General features: G+C 43.8%; 1 long non-coding RNA gene across 1 annotated transcript in view; it reads right to left on the bottom strand.

Moving 5' to 3' along the window:
• Positions 1–20,330, bottom strand: part of LOC142013924 (uncharacterized) — a 184,224-nt gene that overhangs the window by 112,658 nt on the left and 51,236 nt on the right. Inside the window, exon 2 of the long non-coding RNA XR_012645824.1 lies at positions 6,709–6,778. This is a non-coding gene — a long non-coding RNA (uncharacterized LOC142013924). The remainder of the gene's footprint in view (positions 1–6,708; positions 6,779–20,330) is intronic.

The following is a 20,330-nucleotide window of genomic DNA, read 5'->3' as shown; positions in this document are numbered from 1 at the left end:
TTGCCACATTTACAATTTATATTTAAGATGTTATTGCTCATTAGCATAAATATCAAGTTTTGTAAGTAACCTCATAAGTATTAAAAACAAATAACCTGTTGTTTTTCCCTGAATGTATGCTTCAAAATATTTTAATCAGGATAGTTACAGGTTAAGTATGAAAATCTTTTAAAAACCTGTTTTAACCGAAGTTGTAGGGATGTTTACAATTGTCACTGGATTGCATCACTGCTCTCTTTTTTCATATCAAAGTAAAAATGAAATGCTATCTTCTGGGGCCATATAAAAATCAATCAATAAGAAATCAGTTTAAAAATGCTAAAATAAATTAGTCTTGGTAGAGACAGCTACGGCACCTTGGGAGCATCTTTTCTTTGTATTTCTACTGCCATTAATAAGAGCTTTTATTCATATATTCATCAACAAATTTCTGGCAAGTATTTGCAAAACAGGATGCCAACAATAGTTCCATTACTATAGTTTGTCCTTTTATTGGATTATTCATATCTCTGTTAAGCTCCTTCTATAGTAATTAAAGAGTGACGCATTCATCTAGAGGATAAATCATTCCTGCAAAAGTTATTTGCAAGATGAATCTAGCAAAGCAGAAGGAGAAAAGAGGTGGGGGTGCTATGTGACTAGATAAATTGTTTCAAGTATTTATTTTTTCTGTTCTGCATTAGGTGTTATAAAGGATTATGGAAATTAGATGGGAGTGAGATGAGTGTTCTCTTATTGTGTCAAATGGCTTTCAGGGCAGCAGTTAATTGAACTGTTTATCACAACAGAAGGTCGCAGGCATCTCATCACAAGAAGACCAGAACAAAGTGCAACTAGCATTTCATGGTAAAAATAAATTCACTTCTCAACCTTTGGTTATGCTTATTATAAATCTTAATGTTGTTAATCTAAGAAGAAATCCTGATCTTAACAATGCAGCTGAAATCATTAGCTCATCTGCTGCCATGGCGACATATCTTAGTTACTAATTTTATTTTTCAGTATGGCACTGGAGAGGAAGATCATTAGGTGATTTATCTCTTGATAGATGGACAGGGAAATATATATGGCCCTGGATATCTTTATAATGACTAATTATGTTCATATAATTAATTTTAAGTGTTCCCATGGAAATGTTGTATGCATGGAAGGTGTCCAGCTAATAGACCTGGTGACAAAAATCCTGTACACAGAAGAGATACAATACCCACAGCAGCAGTGATCCCTCTAACAGTGCATCTCACCGCTCATCCAAAGAAAACATCCCCAGGGACAAGAACAGAAATCAGATTTTCTTGGCTTCACTATTAAATCTTCCAGCAAGCTGGCCAATTATTGTCAGATGAGCTGAACTGCTGGGACTTGTGAGATGGGTACCCATCTGCTGGGAACTGTGCTGAAAATTAAATCCATTTTATATTCCAGCTGAAGAGTTGAGGCCGTTTACTGTGTTGATCATTCTAATGTAAATCAAATATTGAAACATGAAATATTTTAAATGGTGCTTTACTTTGATTGTTCATGTTCTTGGACAGATTGTCAGTGTGGGTGAAATGTCCATATACAGAACATATACCTTCTTGTCATCTGTTCACTGTGCTGTCAATATTGACATTATCTAGGTAAACACCCTACAAGAGAAGGAGCTCACCAACAATTGGAAATAAATAAGTTGAAGCTGTGTATTTCCCTCATTTCACTGCTTCTTAATAGCAGTGCCGGAGGGTCTTTACTGGTAGTTTGCATCAATGAAATGCCCATTGGAGTGTTTCCATCACCTGATGAATAGTATCAGCAGATGTCTTTAGCAGGTCAGTCCTTGTAAGAAGAAATCCCAACTGAAAGTTCTTTGCCCAGCAGTCTTTTAGAAGGAAGATCATGTCAAGGGATATCAAAAAAGGTTTGGTGGTTATTGTCATAACAACTCATTCAGTTGTTAACTAGTACAATCAATCACGTCAAGCTAAGGACAAATTTGAGATCTTTAATGGTAGACCTTCAAAAAAATCTCAACTTTCTTCATGCATTCACATGTGCAGTTTTACATCAGTTTTGCATCCAGAGCACTTACATGCTCAAAAGCTTATGATCCAAACATACTGCAACGAAGTTACATAATCTATTGTTCTGTCTATGACTTGGGACTGTCCACTGGGAGTGATATGGAATATAGGTTAACTTTTTATTAAGACACATGCACTATTCCTGATTTTCAAAACATATAAGCTTCTAGGCCTAGCAGCCTCAATAAGTAATCCTTTTATATTTGCGCAAAAAAAAAATCTGTTGTCACTTAAAGGCCCAGAATGGAGCCAATCGCAAAAGGAGCCATTAACATCAAGATCTTGTGTAACAGATACTGCATTTCTGCCTGAAATTGACTCATTGCAGAGACACCACTTAATTATCCATACTGGGCTCTATTGAGCTGCGGTTAAAAAGATTTTTGGGAAAAAAGAAGAGTAAGAGGAAGGATGGGAAACAGGAGAATCAGGAGGATGGGGAAGACAGGAAAATGACTGTTTCATTGTGGAAGGTGAAAATCTATATTCTGTTGTATTCTGTTACTAAATATTCCTGTGGATCAAAGGCCAGCAAGGCAAATTGCCCAGTTTTACTGTCAAACATGGGGAAATACATCCACCTGCTTGAGACTGGGAAACTGCTGGCTCCAGAATAAATGCAACACCTTCCATTTCTCAGCAACTGATGTGCCAAAGGAGAATTCATTCTGAAATGTGTAATAACAGATTTCATTTAGTTTGATGAATATTTTATTTCTAATCTCATTCATAAATTAAGAATGAATGTTGTTTTTATTAGTAAAAGCATTAGATTTATGGAAAATAAAACTATGTTCTACACTCTGTGAGGGCCGTGAGAAAGAACTGCACTGGTGAGAACTGGAGGCATTGCCAGCAGCTCCCTTAAAATGTCTTGGTTCAGTTTAGTTTGGAGATTTGGATTAAAAGTCAGGACCTTTCTTCTCCTACCCATTTCTGTTTGCCCGTCCCCATGGCAGAATGCTATGTGTGATCTGTGTGGTGCCTACACCTTGTAAGATTGATTTCTAATGATAAAATAAAAGCAACAGGTCGAGGTCTCAATAAATTGGCCTAGATGCAGCAAAGTCATTGCATTGTGCCAGTTTACACTAGATGAGGATCTGGACCATCTCTGTAGGGCCTTGAGTTGATTCATTACCCTACTGCATCTCAGGAATGCTGTTGCCTCCTAGAGTTTACAAATCTCAGCCTTGATGTTTAGGGAGCCAAAGGTATTCAGACACCCATTTCCAACTGCAATTCAGCATGATTCTGGCTGCTAAGTCCCTCATGCTCCAGTGAATTTCCCATCTCTTGTTACTCAGATTCTGTTCTAATCACTACCAACAGTTACCACCACAGTCCAATTAACAATTACCTAACAAGGAAATTATTGGATGCTTTCAAGGTGATCTAATGATTCTCTGATCTGGCCCATAATTAGGGTTCACTTGTCATTTTTTAAGAAGCTAGCAGATGGAGATAATCCAAGATTTACATTCCCGATTACTCATCCAATATTTCATACCCATTCTACCACCACTACCATTTCATCTGTTTAGACAGTAACAGTGGCTACTAGGATGCCTTTTAAAACCTGTACTTTCCTTTCCCATGATCTCTCTCAGCAAGCACCATATTGATGAGACAGCCTGTGTGTCACCAGGCCTGGCTGTAGAGATGTTCTGAGTGCCACCCACAAGTAAGCTAAGGAAAAAGGATGGCCACCACCCAATCCCTACTAGGTGCTCACTTTAACTGAACACTAAGTAGCATTTCCATTTCACACTTTCTGTCCCACAGTACTAGGTCTATTTCCAGATTGCAATTACTTCTATCAGTAGTGTAATGTTTGGTCTAATGATTTTTATTTCTAAGCCCCAGGTAATATTATTACCTTCTTTGTTTTTCCTTTAATCCCATTATAGGGTGCTTATTCCACTGAACTACTTTGCAGCTCACCTTAGACCTTCTTAGATAGACTCAGCCTCAGCTGCTTGAGGATGGGTCTTGTGCCCGTTACCTTTTCCTCTTCCACTCTCTCCTCCTATCTATTTGTTTATTTATTCTTCTATTCTTTGGATGCAAACTCCATATATCTTTCTAGGAGAAAGCCATGATGATTTTCACAGTGTTTGTATTCAATGCGGTTTGCTTTTACAATCAAGTCTTATGGGCAGTCTATGAATAGGTTACCTCTATAATATCAGAAGTAGACTCTTGATCTGGGCTGGCGTTAGCATCCAATAATTAGAAAAAGAAAGAAAGAGCTGTGATTTGAGCCAGAGTCCATTAGAACTAACTTAGTGAATCTCCCTGGTGAGCTTTATGAATTCAGGTTATATGAAAGCTTGATTTACTTCTGCAACACAAGACTGCATTAATATAGAATCATAGAATCATAAGGCTGGAAGGGACTTCAAGAGATCAAGTCCACCCCCCTGCCGCAAGCAGGATCAATCCCAGCTAAGTCATCCCAGCCATGACTATGTCAAGCCAAGACTTAAAAACCTTGAGGGATGGAGATTCCACCACTTCCCTAGGCAACGCATTCCTGTGCTTCATCACCCTCCTGGTGAAGCAGATTTCCTAACATCCAACTTACTCCTCTCCTTCTGTAACTTCAGGCCATCACCCCTTGTTCTGCCATCTGTCACCACTGAGAACAGTTTCTGTCCATCATCTTTAGAGCACCCCTTCAGGAAGTTGAAGGCTGCTATTAAATCACCCGCCCCCACAGTCTCCTCTTCTGCAGACTAAATAAGCCCAAATCCCTCAGCTTTTCCTTATAAGTCATGTCACCTAACCATTTTCATTGCCCTCCGCTGAATCTGCTCCAGCACATCCACATCCTTTCTGTACTGGGGGGGCCCAAAACTGGATGCAATACTCCAGATGTGGCCTTAACAGTGCAGAATAGAGGGAAACAAAAAAACCTCTCTAGATCTGCTCAAAATGCTCCTCCTAATGCATCCCAGTATGCCATTGGCCTTCTTGGCTATAAGGGCAGACGTTTGCTTATACCCAGCCTATCATTCACTATAATCCCTAGGTCCCTTTCTGCTGGACTGCTGCTTAACCAGTTGGTCCCCAACCAAAAACAATCCTTGGGATTCTTCCGCCCCAGGTGAAGAACTCTACACTTCTCCTTGTTGAACCACATCAGATTTCTTTTGGCCCAACCCTCCAAATTATCCAGGTCACTCTGGATCCTATCTCTACCCTCCAATGTATGTACCTCTCCCCCAGCTTAGTGTCACCCACAAACTTGCTGAGGGTGCAATCGACTCCCTTATCCAAGTCATTAATACAGATGTTGAACAACACCAATCCCAGAACCAAGCCTTGGGGCTCTCCAGATGTTGAACCATTGGGGCCATCCAGATATTGATCCATTGAGCACCACCTGTTGGGCCTGACCGACAAGCCAGCTTTCAATCCATTTTATAATCCAGGTATCCAATCCATACTTCCTTAATTTATGGGCAAGAATGTTGTGAGAGACCAAAAGCTTTACTGAAGTCAAGGTTTATCACATCCACTGACTTCTCCATGTCCAGAGAGCCAGTTACCTCATCATAGAAGCTAATCCGATTGGTCAGGCATGACTTGCCCTTGGTGAATCCATGTTGACTACTTTTGAACAGTTCCTCCTCTTCCAAGTGCTCCAAAATGTATTCCTTGAGGATCCCCTCCATTATTTCACAGGTACTGAGGTAAGGCTGACTAGTCTCTAGTTCCCTGGATTGTCCTTCTTTTATTTTTTAAAGATGGGCACTAAATTTGCCTTTTTACAGTCATCCAGGATCTCTCCTGATCACTAAGAGTCTTTGAAGATAATGGCCAAAGGCTCAGCAATGATATCTGCCAGTTCTGTCAGTACCCTTAGGTACCCTTAGGCACATTAAATCCAGCCCCATGGATTTGTGTACATCTAGTTTTTTTCTACATAGCTCTTAACTCCTTTCTTACTCATCAAAGGCTGCCATCCACCTTCCCACACTGCATTGTATAGCACCAAGGTGTGGGAGCTGTCCTTGCCTGTGAAGACTGAGGCAAAAAAGCATTGAGTACTTCAGGTATCCAAGCAATGGAGGCATGCACACTGTCTGGGGTGGCTTTACTTTCTGTTGCAAGCATCCGTGAGGAATCAGGCCTATACCTGTTAGCACAACTTATTTGTGTCAGACATAATTTTGAAGAATGAGTTTAGCTTTTAAAATGCACCAGATTAAATAGTACCACGCTGACTGGTACAAAGGATTCATGATGCCTAAATTTCATCCTTATTCTTCACATGGAGGCTAAATTTATACTGTCACTTTACTGCACTGCTACTTTCTAGCTCAGCGGTGTAAAAATGCACCCCTGTGAGCACAGTAAATTACAGAGCTGTAAAGTACCAATGTAAACAGGCTCCCAGTGCTGTTACCTATTCCCCTCATGGAAGAGGTTTACAGAAAGCACTAAGAGAGCTCTCTCCCTGTGCTCCTGCATTAGCCACACTTTCAGTTTATCATCAATGCACTCTTTTCATTCAGTCCTTTTGACCTTCCAGGGGTAAGTTTAGAAGAGCTGAAAAATGAACCCTTCAGAGATACAACCTACTATCACTGAAATTTAATTGTTCCTGGTATTGGGGTAATTAGTTTCCAGGTCTTACCTTGTCAATGCTTGCATTGGTTTTGGTGACAACAACAAATAGACGACTTTATCAGTTCCGACAGCTGTGCCTGGAAGCAAGAATTTAAAATAAATATAATTATAGCAAAGAAATATATTTGTTGCTTAAGAAATAGCTTGATTTCTTGACTTCTAAGAGAGAAACAAATTCCAGGATCTGTGATTTGACTGTTATAAATGTATCATTCATCTCCATAATCAGCGTCTAATTTAAGCATTTAAACTAATTGTTAGAACAAGTAAGTTGTCAAGGCTCGTTATGGGTAAAAAAATGAACATCAGACTTAGGTCAGTGATCAACTAGATGGTGTTATTTTTCAGAGCTAGTAATGCAGTGCATATTTACACACTTGTTTATGTACAAAACCTCTATGAGGCCCAATAGCTTTATACTCAGGAATTTTAGACCTGCAATACTGTTGGGAACATAGATCGATCATGCTAGCAGTCAGTAACAAATGGGACAGTAATCAGTACATTATATTTAACTTATAATGATTGCTTTTCTTTTGTAGGAAACACGGAGTTAAAAAAAATACAATGAAATGCTGAAATGCATGTTTTGAATATACTCCGGACTCAGGGTACTCTTCAGTTTTCAAATTTGTGTTCAAACCATAAACAAAATTCTAGTTGAAAACTTTTAGCTAGTTTCTAACTAGTCCCAATTAGCAGTAGAGGCCATATCTCCAGGAGCTAAAGCAGCATAACTGTGGCACCATAGCTAAACTGGCATAATCCCACATTGTAGATGCAGCCTACAGTTACAGGATTTCCCCCCAGTCACTGCAGGAATGCCACCTGAAGTGACAGTATGCCCCCACGCTGCGGCTACACAGCTATAGCACAGATTTTTGTTTGGGCTCAGCTTTGGAAGAGGATAATTAATCTGTTAGGCAACAGCTAGGCAGCAATGTTATCTCAAAATAATCTCTCCCGGAATAGCTATTCAGAAATAGCTTATTTCGAAATAACACAGCTACACACAGAAATGCTCCTGGAAATAGCAGCCAGTTCTTCCAGGGTTTCCCAAAACCCCTGATCTCCTCGGGCCCACACTCTGCTGCTCCTCCGGGGTCCAGTGCACCACAGCTCTGCACTCCAGTACATGCACACCCCCAGCTAGCACACCAATGGCTATCACGAGGAGGCACATGGCCAAATGGAGGAAACACAGCTTCAGGTGCTACAAGAATTCATCCCTGAGGGAACAAATATTGCCCTTCAAGCCCTTCAGTTTCTTAAATTAAGTGACAGTGCTTTTCCAAACACAGCGATAGCGTGCAGAATTTTGCTGACAATCGCAGTCAGAGTGGCTTCAGGAGAGCGGAGTTTTTCCAAATTAAATATTAAGACCTACTTACCACCACCATCTCCCCTAATCTTTTCCATCCCCGTGTGGATTTTTTTCCATCATGTGTGGAATAATTTTTTGCTCTGCACTGAGGCATGTATGAATGTGCACTACCAGCAGAAAGAACACCTAGCTTAGTTAATCAGCTGAGCAGAAGTGGGGTCGCTCTTAAGCAGCTGCTCATGAGCCCATCTTACAGGGAATACTGCCTACAGCTAGCTATGTCTCAAGAGAGTCTGGGTGTACTTGCCAGTCTGTCCACTGAGAGGAAAGTATCATCAACCTGGATTCCACTGAGCTTGTAGCTTGTAGCTTGAAGTATATGAACTTACAATTATAATAAAGAGCTACAGTGTAACAATATTAGACTTATACAGCTGGGCATTATTAATATTTAAACTGAAGCCAGCAGGTGTCCTTGAAGTTCTCTTCAACCAGACTTTAATGGTATAAAAATATTAACAGGAGGCCCCCATACAGGAGACTTATCTCAGGCTCACCTCCCACCCCCAGGGTTTACCCTGGAAGAGGGTCTATCCTCCGCCACGCGATCCCACAGCAGCCACAGAGCTAAGGCTAGGAATGGGGGAGGGCATGTCCCCCCCCAGCAGCCCCAGCCTTGAAGTTGGGGAAAGTCACGTATTTCTCTGCCTGCCCCAGCCCTGCCAATTTTTCCCCTCCTCCTTTTCTCATCCTGCTGCCCCCATCTACCTCATATTTTCCCTTCTTCACTCCAGAGCCCCCTTCCACCTATCCCCTATCCCTCCTAAAGCCATCTCACATGGGCATATTCTCCATGATCCAGGCACCTCATTAATGGAGCCATGCCTGCACAGCTCCAATAATTAGATGGGCAGCTCTTCCTTCACTCATGGATGGGCACCCAAGTACGCACCTTAAAGGGAACTGTGGGGCACCTCAGTGGAGCCCATGGGCCAATTCTCCTTTGAATACAAAAACCTTTAACTCCTCTTTTGATAAAACTATTCTTACTGGTACTTCATTAAGAGGGTCTTCTAGTTTTCATTAAAATATGTTTGTAAACTTATTTTTATTGTCCCCTGATTCTCTGCATTTATAATCCCTTCGTTTCCTGTTCACAGGAAATCAGTTCAAGCATAGGAATAATTTCTTTTAAACCATCACCTGGGAAGCTAGTTTCCACCTGCTTTAGGACCCCAGAACTCAGATCCAGTTCTGATCCCCTAATATACCCCAGTGGGTTAAACACAAACTCCCATGGACCTGCACCTAAAGGCATTTACGAGACAGTTCAGAGTAGCACATACTCACAGACAGATTTAGCACAGGGGTCTACCACTATTGCTCTTCCATTTAACAGGTAAAGCATGCAGTACAGGTCATTTAAGAAACAACAAACATTCCTAACAGAATCTCGTTGGCCACTTCTACACATGCAGGATCTTCTGGAAGACCAGCACCTTCTTCCAGAAGATCCGTGGAGCACCTATACATACAAGGTGCTCTTCCAGAAGCAATCTGGAAGAAGGCAACTCTTCTGGATTCTGTACTCAGCTGTGGAACCAGGAAGCGCACCTTCTTCTGGGAGATTCTGCTGGAAGAAAGCATGTGTAGACGCTCATCGACCGCTTCTTCTGGAAGAAGCATTCCTCCATAGCGGCAGACCACTGGAGAGCGGACATGATCTAGGCAACCCCAGGAGGGCTCTACGGTCTCTGGGTCCTGCAGCTTTTAAAGCTGCAAGGACCCAGAGGCCCCATAGCAGGAAGCTGAGAGTGTGAGACAGGCAGCACATGCAGGGCTGCCAGACATACTCCCTGAGGCCCTGTGTTGCCCACCGAGCCCTGACCCAGAGACATGGCCAGCAGGCCAACACCCTGCACCACACAAGTGAGCCCTGAGAACCCAGACAAGGGCAGCCAGGATGCCAACCAGGCTCCCAAAGGGAGGGCCCCCCCTCATGGACTGAGCCAGAGCTCCAGGACCTCCTGGGGCTCTGGTGTGATGAGGAGGACCTCCATGACACCAGCAGGCACCGGAAAAATGCACTTGCCTTCATGTGCCTCACACTGGGCCTGGCTGTCCATGAGCACCCCTTCCAAACCCCTGAACAAGCGTGGTGCAAGGTGAAGAAGCTGTGGCAGAGGTATATGCAGGCCTGGGACAGCGCACGCAGATCTGGACATGCCCCAGCCAGCTGCCCCTTTTACAGGGAGCTGTGGGAACTCCTGGCAGCGAATGATTCACCATCCTGGGTCACCATCTAGACGGCTGCACCTGAGCCCCCTGCCGTACCAGAAGGGGAGGACGGTCCTGCCACTGTGGATGTCTCATCTGGCGGGGAGTCCTCAGATGGCTCTCTGGTCATCAAGCTGCCCTCTGTGATCAGCAGCCAGGCTCCCTCCAGTCAGACATCACCCAACCTGTTTGAGGCTACCTCAGGTAAGAGCATACCATGGCAACACTCCGGGGAGGGGGGGTGTGGTCACGATAAGGGGATGGTAAGGCTTGTATGTGTGGCAGGTCCTACATGGGCTGACTGTGAGTGAGGGTCACTGAGGTTCACAGGCAAAGATCTCCCAAAAAAGCAGCCCGAATGTGGACCCTGTCCCATTGGGCCTGTTGGTTTGGGGCAGGGACCGGCTGTTCAAGGCTGGAACTATATTCTGCTGCCCACCATCAAGGAACACCTTGGCCTTTCCCTCCACAATGTTCTGGCAGACACAACAGGCATCCACCACCTGGGAGACGTTCTATAGCCCCACCTCCGGGCATGTTAGGAGGCACCACCATTCATTGGCTCTTCAGGCACCCAAAGGCCCACTCCACCACATTATGGGCCCCAATGAGGTAAGTGTTAAATGTCTCCTGGGAGGGGGTTGGGTTGGCTGGTGTAGGGCTGCCTCAGCCAAGACAGCAGGGGGTAGGCAGCATCTGCCACCATACCTATGGGCATGGTCACATCCTTGACCTTGCTCTCCTATTGGGGATAAATGTCCTGGCATCATGTTAGCAGCAGAGCCTGGAATTTTGAAGCACACAGACATCATGCATCCATCCTGCCCAGCCCACATAAATGTCCAAAAAGCACTGGAGCATTACTACGTGGTAGCCCTTCCTATTGCTCTATGTTTCAGTGCTGTGTTCCAGGGCATGGATGGGGTTGTGCATCCTGTCTAATGCACCAAAGCAGTCTGGGAAGCCAAGAGCTGTGAATCCCATCATGGCCGCATCCACATTCCCCACGCAGATGATCCTGTGCAGCAGCATTGCACTGATGGCATGCCTGACCTGCATGGGAGGAAGGCGCGCAGTGTCATGAATGTTTCAGGTGGCATTCCCGGCCCCCCCTGCCCCCTACCCTTGCTCCCCAACCCCTTCTACCAAGGTTCCCTCTTTCCTGAGGTAAGACTCCTTACTCCCTGTGACGAGTGCATGAGCTGCACATGCCTAACCTCCATGACGACAGCTGTGACAAGTCCTTGCCCACTCCAAACTGCTGACCCATGGACTGGTAGCTATCTGGGGTGGCCAGCTTCCAGATGGAGATCATTACCTATTTTTCAAAGGTGAGGAAGGGCGTTATGTGGGTGTCCTGGTGAGCCAAGCCAGGGGCAGCCGGTGGAAGAGCTCCTGGAATATCTTCTTGCTCATTCTGAAATTCTGCAGCAATCGAGCATCGTCCCAGTCCCCCAGCACCAACCGCTCCCACCAGTCACAGCTGCTTCAGTGGCTCCAGAGATGCCGGGGCACTTGGGGAGATTGCCAGCACCATCCTGGGTTGAACAGCTCCAGCCCCCTGGCATAGGACATCAACCACAGCAGGAGTTGGAGGGTGGCAGTGACCACCAAGGACAGGTGGTCAACCAGGGCATGGAGGATGTCCAGCTCTAACAGAAGGAGCTGCTGCTAGGAATCCATCAGGGACAGGCATCAAAGCACCGTATGGTCCATGCAGAGGCCATGCAGGGCTTGTGAAACCTCTGCAAGCCTGAGCAAATGCAGGATGTGGAAATTAGGGAGGGGCCCTTTAAGGGAGCTGCTGACTGTGAGCCCAGGAAGGGCTTGGCACCCATACAACCCCCTCTGTGCCATTTCCTGCTTGGATCTTTCGAAAGAGAGCCCGTGGCTGTGTGGACACTCCCATTCAAAAGAGCTGACCTGTCTTTCGAAAAAGCGGATCACAGACTCAATCCGCATATTGTGTGTGGACATGCTCTCTCGAAAGACAATCTTTCCCATGAGATCAAATGGAATTATTCAGATGTTTACATTTCAAAAGAGAGCTCTAATGCAGATGTAGCTCACTGGATTTAAATGTAGCCATTCTACAAATACAAAACTTTACCACAAGATTACAGAGGGAGACATCTGAATTAGAATTCATTTACAAATTCGACACCTTTAACCTTGGCCTGAATAGAGATCTTACATATCTTATGAATTACAAGGTCAGTTTCTTTACCTTTGATATTCACAGGAATGAAACATCATATTTAATTTGCTTCATTAGTTAGTCCCTCGCCCCCTCTCCCTGCTGTAAAAACCCCGGATTCCATATATCCTCTCCATTTTCATCTGAAGAAGTGGGTCTGTCCCACGAAAGCTCATCACCGAATAAATCATTCTGTTCGTCTTCAAAGTGCTGCATTTCTGCTGCTTTGTTTTGTTGGAGTACAGACTAACATGGCTACCTCTGTTACTGTTTAAATATGTGTTTATGTAGCAATGTGTTTAAAGTTTAAATGAGTTATTTGAAGCTGAATTCTAAATTCTAGCGACTGCTTGGGAGCTATAAGCTACGTCTACACGTGAAGCCTACATCGAATAGCTTATTTCGATGTAGTGACATCGAAATAGGCTATTTCGATGAATAACGTCTACACGTCCTCCAGGGCTGGCAACGTCGACGTTCAACATCGACGTTGCACAGCACCACATCAAAATAGGCGCTGTGAGGGAATGTTTACACACCAAAGTAGCACACATCAAAATAAGGGTGCCAGGCACAGCTGCAGACAGGGTCACAGGGCAGACTCAACAGCAAGCCGCTCCCTTAAAGGGCCCCTCCCAGACACAGTTGCACTAAACAACACAAGATCCACAGAGCCGACAACTGGCTGCAGACTCTGTGCATGCAGCATGGATCCCCAGCTGCAGCTGCAGCAGCCAGAAGCCCTGGGCTAAGGGCTGCTGCACACGGTGACCATAGAGCCCCGCAGGGGCTGGAGAGAGCGTCTCTCAACCCCTCAGCTGATGGCCACCATGGCAGACCCCACTATTTCGATGTTGCGGGACGCGGATCATCTACACGTGCCCTACTTCGACGTTCAACTTCGAAGTAGGGCGCTATTCCCATCCCCTCATGGGGTTAGCGGCTTCGATGTCTCGCCGCCTAACGGCAATGTTAACATCGAAATAGCGCCCAACACGTGTAGCCGTGACGGGCGCTATTTCGAAGTTAATGCCGCTACTTCAAAGTAGCGTGCACTTGTAGACACGGCTCTAGTGTGTTGTAGCTATATCAAAGAGATAACGAGCAGGCAAGATTTTTTTTTCTATTTCTCTTATAACCAATAAAATGACATTGCCAATAATCATTGAGCCATTTTAAATTTTAGTGCATTATTTTTGTAACTGACTCTACCAGTGACTGGTGATTTCTTGCATATATATTAAAATGGTACATACAGCCTTATATACCATACGTGGCATTTGGTGGAGGAAGCAGTGGCATTGCACAGGGCCCAGGAACCAGCTGGTGCAATTCCAGTACGACTCAAGAGGACTTGGGGGAACGCTGTTGGCAGCATTCCTTACTGTTGCTCCAGAAAAGATCAGTGTGTGCCTCCTCTTTGTTCTTCAAGTGCCATGTACCAGGAGATGGTAGGAAACATGAACGTCCACACTCTCTTGAAGACATAGGAGCCTGCAGGCCTCCTGCCCAGATGGCTATACTAGCAATGAAGAGAGAGAGGAATCGACAGTGAAATCTCTTATGTGACTGGCACTCAACTAACAAGAAAGCTTAATTAACCTGCATTTCTGATGTTTCCCGATAACAATCTTCAGTCCACGTACCGGGACTTGTCTACTGCCCAGCACATTATGCAATTGCATATTCTTCACTCTATTTTCATGCAAAAGAGGCAGAAGACAAGTAAGTTGAAATCAAGGAATTTTTTTTTCCAAAAAAGGATCTTCCAGGGTGTCTCATAGGGTCATTGCAGATTTAATCCAATCTCCTACTCTTTCTATATCTACAAGAATAATTGATGTTGATAATGATGACCCAGAGGCACTTCAAGATCCAGAATTGCCCTCTGATTCATCAAAGAGAAATTAAATTAGTGTTAAGTATATTTTTAGTGAGCTGGGTATATGCCATGTGCTGCCCATAATGATATGTAGTGTCATAATATAATATAAACTACGGCATAGAAAACTTTACCTGTATAAATGTAAGTGGTTCAAGAAACCAAGCTATTACAACCGGATTGGTGAGTATGTGTATACTATCATATTTTATTTATTTTATTGTATTGTAATTATTTGAAAATTGCTATTCCATTGGCTGCATGTAGCCCTCAGTTAATGAGAATATTTGATTAACCAGCATTCTGCATTTCCCCAACAAGATGGATAACAGAGCTCTTACTGTGTTCTATTTTGTTCCTGTCTGTGCATACAGCTGGATGTGGTGAAGGAGACAAACCTGTGCCCTCTTCCCCCACAGTATGCCTGTGCAACACAAGGTAGAATATAGCATAATGTATTAATTTACTAAGTGCTGTCTTTCCAAAATTGCAGCACTTAAGTGCTGTGACCCATCCCAGCATACCCAGGGTGAGATGCAGCAGTTTGGGGCTTGGCTTGGCTCCCTCTATTTCAAACAAGCACAGTTAGACATGCATGCGCCAAACTCTCTGAATCATCACCACTGGCAATTAAGCTGAGTTTTTCTCTTCAATGAAATGAAATATTCCCTGACTTTGTTAGAAATAGAATCATCCTACTTTCTTCTCTGGGGCAGACCAAATGCCTGAAATTAAACATTTTACTGAAGATTCTGCTGTTATTTCTGTCAGACAATGCTGCTTTTTTTCATTCGAAAGTGATGAGCTGCTCACAGTACCTCTTTTGAACTGAAAAATCAGTAGATGGACCCCACTTCTCCCTGAAATAAGGGCACTGCTTAATTGTCAGAGTTAAAGTCAGGAGTCCACTTACAGGTTAGAGCCAGTCAGAGCAGATGGTCAGAATCCAGGCATGTGGGCAGGTACCAGAGAGCAGCTCAGGAGATCAGGCATGGAGCAGAAGCAAAGCAGGAGGTGGAAGAGGAGGCTGAAGCAAGGCAGAAACCAGGTAAAGAGCAAAGCCTAATGCACAGGCAGCCAGGAGTCTGCCAAGTTGCTCTGACAAGCCACCTGGCTTACTTCCTAGCTTTAGTGAGCGCAGACCAATTGGGTGCCCCAGCCCATAGGACTTCTCGTGGGACCTGACCTTCTAAGATCAGTGCTAGCTCTCTTTCCCTCCATGGTGATGCAGGACTGTGAGGCTATGTCTACACTGCAGCCTTCTATCAACAAAACTTCTATTGATGGAGGTTTTGATGACAGCGTGAGCATCCAGACCTCAGAACTGTCAGCAGAGAGCAGGTCGGCAGCATTCTGTCGACATCTCTGTACACCTTATTGCTCTTCACAGAGGGTGTTTTTCCAATATTTTGCCCCATGCAGACAGGCCAAATGTCAGAAAAGCCTCTCCCAATGAACTGTTGGCAAAAAATGTTTTGCACATTTTGTGTATCTTTTCCCGACAGTCCTTGGCAATCTAGACATAACTTGAGAGACCTGGAGCTCTCAGAGCCACAGTGCCTAGGCCTGACAAAACTGAGGCTGTGTATCTTAGAGCCTTGCAAAACGTACTATTACTTTTTGAGACTGAATTCATGCTGACCTGGATGCAGATAATATTAAGGCTGCCTCACAGCAGCTCCTTATAAGGCCTAAGATACAATGGGTTAATGAAAACTAGCTTGGGCACTATGGTGTTGGGAAGTATATAGGGAACTCCAGGGAAATTATTTGTAAAAGGCTTTTAAAATATATAAATCATCAACACATAAGTACTTATATGCAGTGTTAACTGCCTGGAGTTGTGATTAATTCCTGGAGCCCTACCCACTTGCTCAATTCTGATTTATTTACCGATTAAGGGAGAAATATAATGCAACAGTAACCAAAAATCAATATTGAATCTTAAAATAGACATTTAATTGTTGGTGATAGCCCTACTGTAAAACACTGCAGTTACTCCTCTTATCTAGCACAGAGACACACCTGCATTAAAGTTCTGTCCCTAAATAGTAGCAAATGAGATCTGATTTATACCTTGTGCTTGTCTGCTGAGCCAATACAGAATTTGTCCTTCTGCTGCTAAGATATGGTATTTATTTTCCGCAAAGTTTCACAAGGCAAAAATGGGAACAAGATCTAAGAGGCAAAGTGAGAGGGAAATGGATCTGCCAATGCAATGGAACATTCAGGTGTTTCCTTACCATTATGGACTATAACCACAGGCCCTCTTAACACAGATTTTAGGACACCACTTTGCCATCAGCGTAAACAGGGAATGGAGGTTTTACACCACCAGAGGACAATGCAATAATTCACTTTAACTCCCAGGCTGTCATTATTAGGCAATCATGCAGGCTTATTCCTCTAACATAGATTTAGAGCTCCTTTTGTAAACATGAAGACCGAATTATTTTGAACTGAATGGGATATCATGTGTTACTGAAAAAGTCTTTTTGAGAGGGTTCACATTTCTCAATTAAAATCCATTCTGTGGCAGCATAACTAAATATTTTTCAAATACAAAATGAAATGAAATCTAAGCGCACTTGCACCACACATTTCAATCTCTTCACAATGATATTTTTACTCATGCATAAGTTACATGTACATTCTCGGTGCAAGTTTAAAGTTCTATTAAACATGTGTCCTTTGTGCTCTTCTGTTCTTGTAACTTCTGGAATACCCCAATCCCAGTTAACAAGAAACAACAGGGCAAATGCAAATGGAGTATAACATTGGAATGCCCAAGAGCACAAAAGAAAACTGACTTATCACATATATTATCTCTTTTCACTTCAGCCATAGCTATAGCAAGTTCTCAATCAGTGACTGAGCATATCGCAGGATTTGCTCCAGTATTGGCAAAAGCAGTATTGTCAACACGAAGCATGCAAAAATCATAATTTGCACCCCTTGCAATTCAAAGACCATGAGATTGGCTTAAATGTCTGTCTTTTTTTTAAAAAGTACATTTGTAGCCCTTTTTCTCTGAGTGCTGGAAACATACTTTACCACATGTTCTTAGGACTCTTAAAAAAATTGAAGCACATCATAAGAAGAATGATTGCCAAACAATTAATGGGGCCACTGGACTATCAGGATGCTAAAGTAGTATTCAAGGATGAAAAAGCCATTGCAAAGAAGTTAAATTAATTCTTTCTATTGATTTCCACTGCAAAGATTGTGAGCGAGGTTCCCATACCTGAACCATTCTCTGCGCGTGACAAAACTGAGATGTTAATAGAGAATTGATGAAGTAAGCAGTAAAAGGTCCCCAGGAGCAGAAAGGAATCACCCAAGAGTTCTGAAGGAACTCAGATATGAAATTGCAGACTTACTGTGATATGTAACTTATCACTTAAATCAGGCTTTATGCCAGATGCTAATATGCTGACAATATTTTTAAAAAGGCTCCAGGAGTGATCCTGGCAATTACAGGCTGGTCAGTCTAACTTCAGTGCCAGCTACATTGATGAAAACTAGAGTAAATGATGAAATTATCACAATTTGCTTTTGTTGGGGAAGAATCAACATGAGTTTTGTAAAGATCAATCATGTCTCACCAATGTTCTAGAATTCCTTGGTGGGGGCTCGACATGCATGTGGACAAGGCTGAGCCAGTGGATATAGTGAACTCAAACTTTCAGAAAACCTTTTACAATGTTTCTCACTTTGCTCGTATGCAAAGTAAGCAGTCGTGGGAGAAGAGGGAAGATCCCATGGATCAGTAATTGGTTAAGAACTTAGGCTATGTCTACACGAGCCAAAAACTTTGAAATTGCCATGCAAATGGCCATTTCGAAGTTTACTAATGAAGCACTGAAATACATATTCAGCACCTCATTAGCATGTGGGTGGCCGCGGCACTTCGAAATTGATGTGGCTCACCACTGCGTGGCTCGTCCAGATGGGGCTCCTTTCCAAAAGGACCCCAGCAACCTCGAAGTCCCCTTATTCCTATGAGCAGACAGGAATAAGGGGACTTCGAAGTAGCCGGGGTCCTTTCAAAAAGGAGCCCTGTCTGGATGAGCTACGTCAATGTTGAAGTGCCGCAGCCATCCGCATGCTAATGAGGTGCTGAATATGTATTTCAGCGCTTCATTACTAAGCTTCAAAATGGCCATTTGCATTGTAATTTCAAAGTTTTTGGCTAGCGTAGACATGGCCTTACTGTTTTTACACGAGGGCGGGGGCTGGACTAGATGACCTCTCAAGGTCCTTTCCAGTCCTAGTATGCTATGATTCTATGAAAAGATAGGAAACAAAATGTAGGATTAAGTGGTACTCGTGGGGGGATTCTGAGCCACTGTTCCAAGGCAGAATGTATGATCCCTGCTGAATTCTTTGCTTCCCCACAGAAAACCATCCACAGCAGTAAGTTTTGGGTTCTAGGGCAGCCAGCAGACAGGTAAATCACTGTGGGGCATGAGATAGGACTGGGGAAGAATCAGCTGGTGGTTCTTACCCTGTGCCATGCTCAGATGTTAGTCCCAGCCGGGCTGGGGAAGACAGAACTTCCTCCTTTCCTGGATGGCACTAGGGCTGGATTAGAACCATCCCCTGATTTCTCCCTCAGCTTCAGGAAGCTCTGTAATCAATCCAGCCTTGCTTCCCCTGTCCCCTACTTCCTACATGCGTCACTCCTCAGCTGCAGGGAGAGGTATCACCCTTCTGTCTAATCCCCATGCATCCAGAATTCCTGATATAGAAATCCTCCTGTTAAGCCTCATCCCCTCCTCCACTCAGAATCCCCCAATGAATACCACAGCCTCTGCACCTGGACAAACCCAATGAACTACCTGGATCCTCACCCCAATGAGCCACAAATAGCTGCACTTGATCCCCACCCTTCTGAGCCCCACTCCCCAATATTTGGGCCTCACACTGAATCCACAACACTCAGATATCCTCTGTTGAGCTCTATCCCCTCTGCTGAGACCCAACAACCTTTTCGTGGACTAGGCCTGCAGAGTCCCATTACCATTGTACCCAGAACTGCCCCCACTCCCATAAAACCTCTTGTGCATCCAGATCTTCCTGCATGGGGATCCCTCACAGAGCATCCAGATTGCCCCACAAAGAACCCTTTTACTTAACCTACCCCTGTATACCCACACACTGTGCCCCTCCACATTGGGACCCTGACTTCCCACACTTGGGATCCTGACATGGAAGTGTAGCAGTGTTAGTCTGGATCTGTAACAGCAATGAAGGGTCCTGTGGCACCTTATAGACTAACAGAAAAGTTTTGAGCATGAGCTTTCATGAGCACAGACTCACTTCATCAGATGCTGACATGGAAGGATGTTTCTAGAACTGACCTGTTCTTGCACTGTCAGGGTTGGGTCCAGCCTTACCACTGAGGCCATGTCCCGGGGGAAGCTGCACAGTGGCCTCCCACCACATTGCAACCAGTGGTCTGTACTCCCCAAAGCCATGCTGGAGACACCACATTTATCTGACATTCAACATTTTCCTAAATGTTCTGGAAAACGGGTTCAATGAAGAGGTAACAAAGTTTGTGCTGATACAAAATTACTCAAGATAGATACTTAAATCCAAAACAGACTGTGGAGAGTTGTGAAATGCTATCAAAACTGGGTGGCTGGGCAACAAAATGGCACATGAAGTTCAATGATATAAATACAAATGGGACATTGGAAAACATAATCCGAACTATAGGTACAAAATGATGTGATCTAAATTTCAAGGACAAAATCTTGGTATCAAAATGAATAATTCTCTGAAAACATCCTTTCAATGTGCAACAGAAGTTTTGAAAGACAAGAAAATATTAGGGACTGTTAGTAGAGGAATAGATAAAGTAGTAAAGATCAACTATATGACGCTATAATGCCGCCACCCTTTGAATACTGCACACAGTTCTGTTTGCCCCATGTCAAAAAA

This window comes from Carettochelys insculpta, chromosome 5 (genome assembly GCF_033958435.1).
Source record: "Carettochelys insculpta isolate YL-2023 chromosome 5, ASM3395843v1, whole genome shotgun sequence".
Taxonomy (NCBI): domain Eukaryota; kingdom Metazoa; phylum Chordata; order Testudines; family Carettochelyidae; genus Carettochelys; species Carettochelys insculpta.
This window is presented reverse-complemented; position numbering and strand designations above follow the sequence as displayed.